General features: G+C 37.3%; 1 long non-coding RNA gene across 1 annotated transcript; it reads left to right on the top strand.

The window, feature by feature from the left end:
• Window positions 1-1955: 1955 nt before the first annotated feature.
• LOC125777059 (uncharacterized) lies at window positions 1956-3731 on the top strand. The gene is made up of 6 exons (XR_007422079.1): window positions 1956-2420; window positions 2487-2576; window positions 2647-2747; window positions 2816-3028; window positions 3093-3249; window positions 3327-3731. It is a non-coding gene; the product is annotated as an uncharacterized LOC125777059 (long non-coding RNA).
• The last annotated feature ends 6630 nt before the right edge of the window (window positions 3732-10361 follow it).

The raw sequence follows: 10361 nt of genomic DNA, 5'->3' as shown, positions 1-10361 counted from the left end.
GAACTTTCCTTTAGTCTTTTTTGCGTGATTAACTGCGTGAAGGATAGCAGATCCTTCAGCGGTAAATACAGAGCTCGTTGAGGGGAGAAGCCAATTGCAAATAATTTCTCCTGTGGCAGTGACAACGAAGTGGAATCGATGGACTTGGAGCCATCCGTAAACAATAGCTTCCAGCCATTATTTGTATAATTTGCATGTTGCGTTACGTAAAATACTATTTTCTTCAGCGAAACTTAAGCATCTCGAAATAGCCGATTGTATTCTTGGAATTTTTCTTTTTTTCGTGGCATGGGTGATAGTTGTATTTAGTAATGGGTTGGTGTTCTCAGCCGTTTTCGCAAGAATTTGGAGCGAAGAATCTATAATTCTATCTTGAATAGTTGGTAAACCAGATTCAGCCATTATCGTTTTTATTGGCGAGGTTGGAAACGCCCGGAGACTTCGCCGTATTGCGCAGTGGTATGGTGCATTTAAAAGGTTGATACTGCTTTTGGAGCAATTGCCATAGATGGGGAGCCCATAATCTATTTTTGAAGTTAGCAAAGCTCTGACAACATCGACTAGTGTGTTCGGATGAATAAATGAATGCTTAGACGAGAGATATTTAACAATATTTAATCGTGTCATTAACGAGTTTCTGACATATTTACAGTGAGCATTAAAATTATACTTAGAGTCAAAAATTAAACCTAGTAATTTCAGCTGTGTTTTACATTCGATGTTAGTTTGGTTGTGGGTAAGTGAAATACCGTTGCAATTTTGCTTCCTACATACATGAAGGATATGTGTTTTGTCTAAAGAAAGTGAAGCCACCTTGAAATAAAAGATAGCATTGTACTTGATATAGGAATAGATGGTCTTAGATTATTCAAAAATTTGAATAAGGTATTATGGCCAATTTTAGCGTCCATCGTTGATTTTCCAAACGAATTGCCATTTACAGTAGCATGTTTTTCTGGAACAGAAAAACCCTGGAATATTAACGATTTCTTAAAAGACTTTTGTGAAGAAGTAGCTTATTTAAAAGAAAACGGTCTTCAGGTAGGTTCTTCTTCCGTTAAAAAGAAATTTAACATTCGTTTATTTTGCTGTGATTCTCCCGCTCGAGCTTTTGTCACAGGTGTGCAATCGCACACTGGAAAAAACAGGTGTTCGAAATGCGATCAAATCGGAGAATACAAAGAGAGAAGAGTTTGTTTTTCAAAACGAGTTAATCACTTAAGAACTGACTTGTCTTTTAAAAATAGAATTGATAAATCACATCATATTAATCCATTTAAATTTAGAGAAAGCATTTTAGAATTAGCTAATTTCAATATGGTCTCCCAATTTCCATTAGACCCGATGCATCTTGTAGATCTTGCTGTATGTAAAAAGTTGCTTCAATTACTAAATAAAAGAGGGAATATAAATGTAAGCAAAATTAACGAAAAAATAACTTTTCTCTCTAATTTAGTTCCTTCTGAGTTTTGCAGGATATGTAGAAGTTTAGATGAAATCAGCAGTTGGCAAGCGACAGAGTTAGGCAGTTTTTATTGTATATAGGCATATTTGTCCTAAAAGATTGTATTAGTAGTGACCATTACTACCATTTTTTATTATTGCACGCCGGAATAAGGCTGTTATCATGTGAAAAATCTTATAGTACTCAAGCTAACGTTGCCCAACAAATATTACAAGAATTCGTTGATTTGTTTGGGAATATATACGGAGACCATTTAGTTAGTTATAACGTGCATGCATTTAACTGGCTGCACTAAGCAATTCGGTCCTCTAGATCAGTTTTCAGCCTATAAGTTTGAAAACCATATGCAATATTTAAAAAAACTTATAAATAAACCGAATAAAATCCTTCAGAAATTGCATTTAAGACTTGATGAAAGAACTAATACAAACATTGAACCCAACAAAACTTTAAAAATTAATTTATTTAATTAGAATTTAAAAAAGAAAAAGATTCTTATTGTTTTAGTGAAAAATTAGGGCCCATAAAAGTAATAACTATGTCAGACGAATCTGGTTGCGTTATGGTATCTGCACATTGTTTTTTAGATGTTGAAAATTATTTTGAAGAACCTTTAGAATCGTCACCGGGTTTAGGTATTTTAGTAGCGAAGAAATTAGATAAAAAGGTATTTAAAATCAAAAAAGACGACATAGTTTACAAATATTTCTCTATTCCACATGAGGGAAAGTTTCTCCTTATACCCATTCTACATCATTTATTTCATAAATTTTCAAATTAGGATTTTTAAGTATTTATGTACATATATTTTTCTCAGCTCATTTTATTACATTTTCTTAAATTTTTGGAAAAGAACTTTGATACTGCCAATTTTTATTTCTCAATTAGATGGAAAATATATTTGACGAAATTGACTTGGAGGATTGTCCAACAACGTCTTCAACTCCCGCAAAAGGTATGTAAATAAATGTAAACTTACAAAATTTCGTTTCAATATATTGTTACGTTTTTGTTATTGTAGACCAATTACATTTAAAGCGTAAAAAGTTTAACACGTCTGGTTGCTACAATACAGAGGTCAGCATTTCAAAACGACCTGTGGAAGGAAACGGTAATCTAACATCCATATAATTTATTTCTTTAAATTTGTTTAATTTATTATGTTTCCAACCATTTTCCAGAGGTTATTGACATTTTAACCACTATTTCCAAACAGCTTGACGATTTGACGACGAGGGTATGCGATTTGGAAACTAAAATCGATAAGCATTTAAAAGAAAATGTAAGTGAACAGTTTTTATATGCATACATTATTATTTTTCTCTACATGTCTCTTTGTTTCTTTTTCAGATTATTCATAAAAGTGAAGAAATGGCGCAGCAAAAAACGGTTCGTGAATGCAAGGTCCTCATCCGCAAAATTCATCAATCGGTATGCCGAATGACTGGTGAAGATGTCGACAACGTTCAAACCGAAATTGCTTCCACCCTACCATTAAATTAGCCTGCTGCAGCTTTGGATATGGACGAAAAATTGAAATGCGACGAATTTGCTGCTACAACGGTAAGTAATATATAAACTTTTTTCAATAAACAATTCAGTTTTTACATACCATTTTTATTTACAGAAACAATTCGTTTTGAGGATAAAAGGTACTTCAGATAGTGTACATGATGTGTTGCGAAGTCTGTACACTGATGAACTTCTTTATTTATGTAACTGGGACGGTAGGGGTGGGAAGCAACCTCTCTCCAAATTCCTGCTGGTTTCCAACATTTTATACGGTAAATTCTGTTTTTTTATTTAATTTTACTTACAATTATTTGTTTTAATTTGTAATTTTCATTATGTTTTTTTATAGATTCATTCATGACGTATGGATTGGCAATGTTCGAAAAACAAGTTCGAAAAGCCATTGAAATGAGCCACCATAGACACAAACAAAGAATTTATAGGAAGAGGAAAACTGAGGAGTGAACCCTTTAAATATTTAATAAAAAGTTATATGTATTTCTGATATTATTAAAAATAATTATTTTAATACATACTAGATTTTAAGAAAGCATTGCAAAGCAGGAATTGAATTAATAATGAAATATTTATTTTAATTTAAACTTTAATGTAATTTTTGTTAAAAATAATTTGAAAAAAAATTAAAAATTATAAAAAAAAAAAAATCTTTTATTTTGAGATTCGAACTCGAGTCTCACGGAATACCAAGCCGTGCGTTTAACCACTAGGCTAGTATAGCATGCAGCGTCGCGCTTTCCTGGAACCAGTTTTCCCCGTTTGCCTTAAATTTAACTAAAGTGTGAGTAGCGAGGATATAGTTTTATTGTAGCAGAAAATGTGTGCTCAAGAAGGTGATAAAAAATAACATGTATACAAAAGTTTTGGGAGGTTTTTTGATTCGCCCTTAAGAACGTGATAGGAAAGTGTGACAATTAAACCGGCACGCGTTACCGGCATGTCACTAGGTAACATGACTGGCACTGTTCTAACTGGGATAGTTTATACCATATTAATTCATTTGAGACGTACAGGTATATTGTTATTTGAAGGGTCGTTCCTTTGAGGAAATCGTAAATTATTATTTATATATACATATTTGCTTCGGTTTGTTTCTATCGTACGTGCGTTGCACCTGCACCTACTTAATTCCTGTTTAGTAATGAGTTTAGCACGTTTGTCCAGATATGTAAAATCCAGGCTGGATAAAAAAGCATTGAAATTAAGAAGCGTTCCAATGATTGGTATGCCAATGCATCGTTTACATCATATGTTTTTTATTGCTAAGAATACGAGGGCAGCGAAGTATTTGCTAATTTCCTTCGCGTATTGGGTCATACCATTATATGCAGCCTCCCTCTAACTAACATATGAATTCATCCTACTATATAATTCAGGTAAGGATTAAATAACGTCTAGTGACTTTTGGCATACTACATATGTATATTGTCGTTTATTGTTTGTGTTTGAAAGTCAATTCTGCGATAAGACGTGTTATTAAATCTACGATGGAAGCGTCACCAATTAGTTATCGATTATTTTTATTTTTAGCGGTGATCCCTTCCTTGGGAAAGGAGGCTCCTCTATTATTGAATTATGGAATTTTTATACTTTTGCAACATGTTGCTACAGAGGATAGTAGTAAGTAATTGTAACTTGGCTAAAACGAAAATTATAAGAAGGTCGTAATCGGATCACTGACACGCTCACAAAACGCCATTATACCGAAATCTTATGAAGAGCCATAAATAAACTTATAAAGAGCCATAATTAATAAGCACTAAATTAAGATATTTTAGCACAGGGGATTGCAATTGCAAGGCACCTGTGGCAAAAAAATGGGTCGTAGCTGCCCTCTATTAAGTTTAGTTTACATATCTCTTAAACCACTTAAGCTGCAACCTAGGGCACTATAAAAATACCTACCGACAGTGTGAACATGGGCGAAATCGGACTACAGCCACTCCTACTTTCCATACATCACAATTTTAAATTCCATCTGATTTTTTCCTTTCGAGTGTACAAATCAAGATAAAACTAATAATTGCTTGAGTTAGTTGAAGTAAAACTAGATGGTAAATATTAATAGGTTGAAGTAAAAACAAGTAAGAAAGGGCTAAGTTCGGGTGCAACCGAACATTTTATACTCTTACAACTTGGAATCAAACCCAGGGAAATACCTTACGATGTAAAACGTGGTTGGAATTTAAAATTGCGTTATATGGGAAGTATGGCTATTGCCCGAATTCGCTCATTTTCACAGCGTGACATAGGAATGCCACGTTCCAGGTTTGAAAGTTATCAGTCGAGTCCCGAAATGTGGGATTGCACCTAAAAGTAGGCAGTGAAGCCCCCATCATCCAAATTTTACCACGGTTCCTATAAAGCCTTGTCATATCATCCCAGCCGCAAATTTTTACGTTTCTGGCGTATTTAGTTATCGATTTATCGCGCTTTTAGTAGTTTTGAACACCGTTATATGGGGAGTGAGCGGGGTTTTCATTCGATTTCATTTATTTTCACAGTCGGTAGGAGTTCTTGCAATATTTGGTTGTTGTAGCTTTAGTGGCACATTCTTCTTCTTCTTCTTCTTTACTGGCGTAGACACCGCTTACGCGATTATAACCGAGATAACAACAGCGCGCCAGTCGTTTCTTCTCTTCGCTACGTGGCGCCAATTGGATATTCCAAGCGAAGCCAGGTCCTTCTCCACTTGATCCTTCCAACGGAGTGGAGGTCTTCCTCTTCCTCTGCTTCCCGCGGCGGATACTGCGTCGAATACTTTCAGAGCTGGAGTGTTTTCATCTATCCGTACAACATGACCTAGCCAGCGTAGCCGCTGTCTTTTAATTTGCTGAACTATGCCAATGTCGTCGTATATCTCGTACAGCTCATCGTTCCATCGAATGCGATATTCGCCGTGGCCAATGCGCAAAGAATCATAAATCTTTCGCAGAACCTTTCTCTCGAAAACTCGTAATGTCGACTCATCGGTTGTTGTGATTGTCCAAGCCTCTGCACTATATTGCAGGACGGGAATTATGAGTGACTTATAGAGTTTGGTTTTTGTTCGCCGAGAGAAGACTTTACTTTTCAATTGCCTACTCAGTCCGAAGTAGCACCTGTTGGCAGGAGTTATCCTGCGTTGGATTTCTAGGCAGACATTGTTGGTGGTGTTTACGCCGGTTACAAGATAGACAAAATTATCTACGACTTCAAAGTCATAACTGTCAACAGTGATATGAGAGAAAAATGGCGAGTGCGACGACTGTTTGTTTGATGACAGGAGATATTTCGTCTTGCCCTCGTTCACTGCCAGACCCATTTGCGTTGCTTCCTTGTTCAGTCTGGAGAAAAAAAAACATTAAACATACAAGTATAAGAGGGCGGGGCCACGCCATCATTTTAAAAATTTTTTTATCCACAGGTGCCTCTTGCTACTGCAATCCTCTGTGCCAAATTACATTTGTATACAAGTATCTTAATTTAGTGCTTAGTTATGGTACTTCATATGTTTTCAGTTAATGGCGATTTGTGGGCGTGTCAGTGGTCCTGCATACCAAGTTTTATCAAGATATCTCAATTTTTACTCAAGTTACAACCCTATATCTATCGCGCTTAGTTTTAGGTGATACTCGTACGTACAACCGTTAGGTGAACAAAACTATAATACTCTGTAGCAATTGGTTGGTTTTTTAAATTTTTCTTTACCTCTTTTCTTGAAAATTGGTATCAATACCATATTTCCTTGCAGTTTCACTGGCTTTGTACTTGAATAATTCGAAATCATTTCTATAAATTTGCAACTTTGCTTTGGTCTCTGCTCAAACCTTACTCGCCACGCCCAAATTGAAGATCGCATTTTTATAACGTTTTGAATGTACTATATAATTGATTTTGTTCAATACACTGTGCAAGAATTAGCAAAGCAACATGAACTCGAAATTCAGCATTTTTGTTTTAATACTCTCTGCTTCACTACGCTCATCTTTATTAGGACCCTTTAGAACTATTTTTGATAATGCTTTGATAATATCAAAATAATAATGTATCTACTGCAGGCACGATCATTGTATAACACGAAAAATACAATGAGCTGTAGCCGAAATCTATAGATTTGACACGATTTATTGACTTAATGGACATCAATATGAGTGGTAAAATCAAATAAACTTGAACCTCTACATATATTGACGAGTACAAAAAAGTTTATTGACATTCCTTTACTTACACCTGATACAGCATTAATTTTTTAACCGTTTTCGTCAGTCAAATTGACAACGGTGCCAAATTACAGAAATAATTTAGGGATTAGGGGAATTACCTAGGTATAACTGTTGAATTTCTCTGAAATGAGTTGTCATGATTAAAGTGGGGTTGCAACCTATCATATTTATTTTGAAAATTGGAGAAATTTCCAAAAGTTCAGTTCGATCGATTCGATTCGATTCGAGGACCCCCTGAGTTTGAGAGCCCCGGTGCACTGCCCCGCCTATCCCCTGAGTAACTATGCCACTGCTTGGAATGGCATTGCTTGATGATGACGTTTCTTTAACTGTGAAAAAGAAAGTTGTTGAAAAAATTAAAACCATTGACTACTGCTACAAAGACATGGGAAATGAAAAGCGGTTACACGTAAAGCCCAGTGAAATCAATCGATTTATAGAGCAAGAACTCCATGATTTCGTAACTAAGAACACATTTGATTTTTTTGCTCATTGGTAGTTCCTCCCAATTTCTGGATGTAGAACCTCTATGCTAAGATGATACAGATACTTTTTAAAACAGAAAGGACACTGTTATGAATATTAAAGTCGTAATAAATACTGCAGATCGTGGCGTAAAACTTATTGAAGAATATAACAGAATCTTAACAAATAATGAAGAAGAAAAACAATATTTGTTACAAGTTGTCATTGATTATAGAAAAAAATACGAATCACACCATAAATCATCCTTGCCTTCTCTTGACAATTAAAATTAAATTTATATTTTATACACAACATTATAATTTTAGTATAAAAGTCTCTCTTCAATAAAAATAAAAACATTCACAATAAAACGCAGTACATATTTATGTACAAACTTGAAGTACTAGTACAATGTTTTATGTATATTTTATATTATAAATCCGGCAATTAGACTTATTTCAGAATAGTACAAGCAATTTCTTTTTCTTTACTGACATAGGCACCGCTTTCGTGGTTATAGCGCACTAGTCATTTCTTTCGAGATACAAAGTGCAATCAGGTCCTACTCCACCTGATCTCTGGAACTAAATAGAGACCTTCCTCTACCTCTGTTTCCACCGGCGGGTACTGAATCGAAAACCTTCAAAGTTCAAGTGTTCTCTTGCATCATGACAACATGACATAACCAGCGCAGCCGCTGTCTCTTGGTTCGCCGAACCATGTCAATATCGTCATATATCTTGTACAGCTCATCCTTCTATCGACTGCAGTATTCGCCGATGCCAATACGCAAACGATCATAGATCTTCCGCAAATCTTTTCTCTCTAACACTCCTAAAACCGACTCTTCAGATGATATCAATGTCCATACATAAATATCATTGACACTTATACACTGCTTTAGATGAATGTACTTTCTCTATTTCGCTCTACCGCTCGTATTACTTTGTCCAGCAATAAGTTGAAGAAGTCGCACGATTGTTTGAAACCTCGGAGAGGTCTTCCCAAACATGAAGGAGCTTTTGGTGTTGCTCAACATCAGCTTACACAATCGTATTAGCTTTACGGGGATACCCTGTTCAGACATAGCGATCATTTACGAGCGGCTTTAAAATCGTTGAACATGCTTTCATCCGACCGTATCTGGCAAAGAAGCTGACATATATCTTGTCAGTTTTTCGCCGTCGTATTTGAATAGCTCGACCGGAAATCCATCACTCCTTTCGGCCACCTTTTTAAGCTCTCACGAAAGATAAAGATATTTCGTCTTGCCCTCGTTCACTGCCAGACCCATTTGCGTTGCTTTCTTGTTCAGTGTGTCGATCCTCCTTTCACGGGTATTTTCCAAAATTTGGCGCATGGTGAATATCTGGTCGGTTGTTGATTTGCCAGGTCTAAAACCACACTGACAAGGTAAAATCAGTTTGTTGACGGTGGGCTTTAATCTTTCACACAATACACCTTATACGCGATGTTGAGGAGGCTTATCTCACGGTAGTTGGCGCAGATTGTGTGTTCTCCCTCTTTATTGATTGGGCATAGCACACTTAAATTCCAATCGTTTGGTAAAAGAAGCTGATGCATGCTCCTTATCAATTCTTCGCCGCCGTGTTTGAATAGCTCGGCCAGCAGTTCGCCTACTCCTGGCGTTGTGCGTTCACTGGCATTCAGCAGGCTGGAGAAGCTGTACGTAAGGAGTTTGAAATGCCGTCCCACAGTTCCCTTATACCGAGTTGTTGGCGACTGCTCTCACAGAGCAGGAGTGCAAGCCGAGCAGAAAATCGTTCGGCTGTCTTTTGTGATTGCAGCTTCTCGACGTCGCACCTTTCTTGTGTTTGTTGGCGTGCGTTTTTTGCTGCACAGAGGCGGGTGCGAATCTTGGCTGCAACGAGATAGTGGTCCGAGTCGATGTTAGGACCTCAGAGCGCACGCACATCTAAAGCACTGGAGACGTGTCTTCCGTCTATCACAACATGATCGATCTGGTTGGTAGTTTTTCAATCGGGACACAGCCAGGTAGCTTGATGAATCTTCTTATGCTGGAATCTAGTACTACAGATAACCATATTTCGGGCCCCTGGGAAGTCAATCAGCCTCAACCGACCGTAGTGCCAAAGATACTTTCTTTGCCCACACTGGCGTTAAAATCGCCAAGCACGATTTTGACATCGTGGCGAGGACAGCTCTCATAAGTGCGCTCCAAGCAATCATAAGAGGCATCTTTGATCACATCGTCCTTCTCTTCCGTCGGGGCGTGGGCGCAAATCAGCGATATGTTGAAGAACCTCGCTTTGATGCGGATTGTGGCTAGACGTTCCTTCACCGTAGTGAATGATAGTACTCGGCGACGGAGTCTCTCTCCCACCATGAATCCAACACCAAATTTGCGCTCCTTTATATAGCCACAGTAGTAAATGCCACAAGGACCCACTCGCCTCAATCCTTTCCCGTCCATCGCATTTCTTGGACGGCGGTGATGTCAGCCTTTATTTTCACGAGGGCATCAACCAGCTGGGCAGCGGCACCTTCCCAATTAAGGGACCGGACATTCCAGGTGCATGCCCTCAAATCACAATCCTTATTTCGTTTGCCATGGTCGTCATCAAAACGGGGGTCTCTCATCCTAGGCTGTTTTTTCCTTTTCATTGAGGGTGTTTTTTTTTACGTGGCGGGTCCCAAACCCAGCGCACAACCCT

Source organism: Bactrocera dorsalis, chromosome 1 (assembly GCF_023373825.1).
Source record: "Bactrocera dorsalis isolate Fly_Bdor chromosome 1, ASM2337382v1, whole genome shotgun sequence".
Classification (NCBI taxonomy): Eukaryota; Metazoa; Arthropoda; class Insecta; order Diptera; family Tephritidae; genus Bactrocera; species Bactrocera dorsalis.
This window is presented reverse-complemented; position numbering and strand designations above follow the sequence as displayed.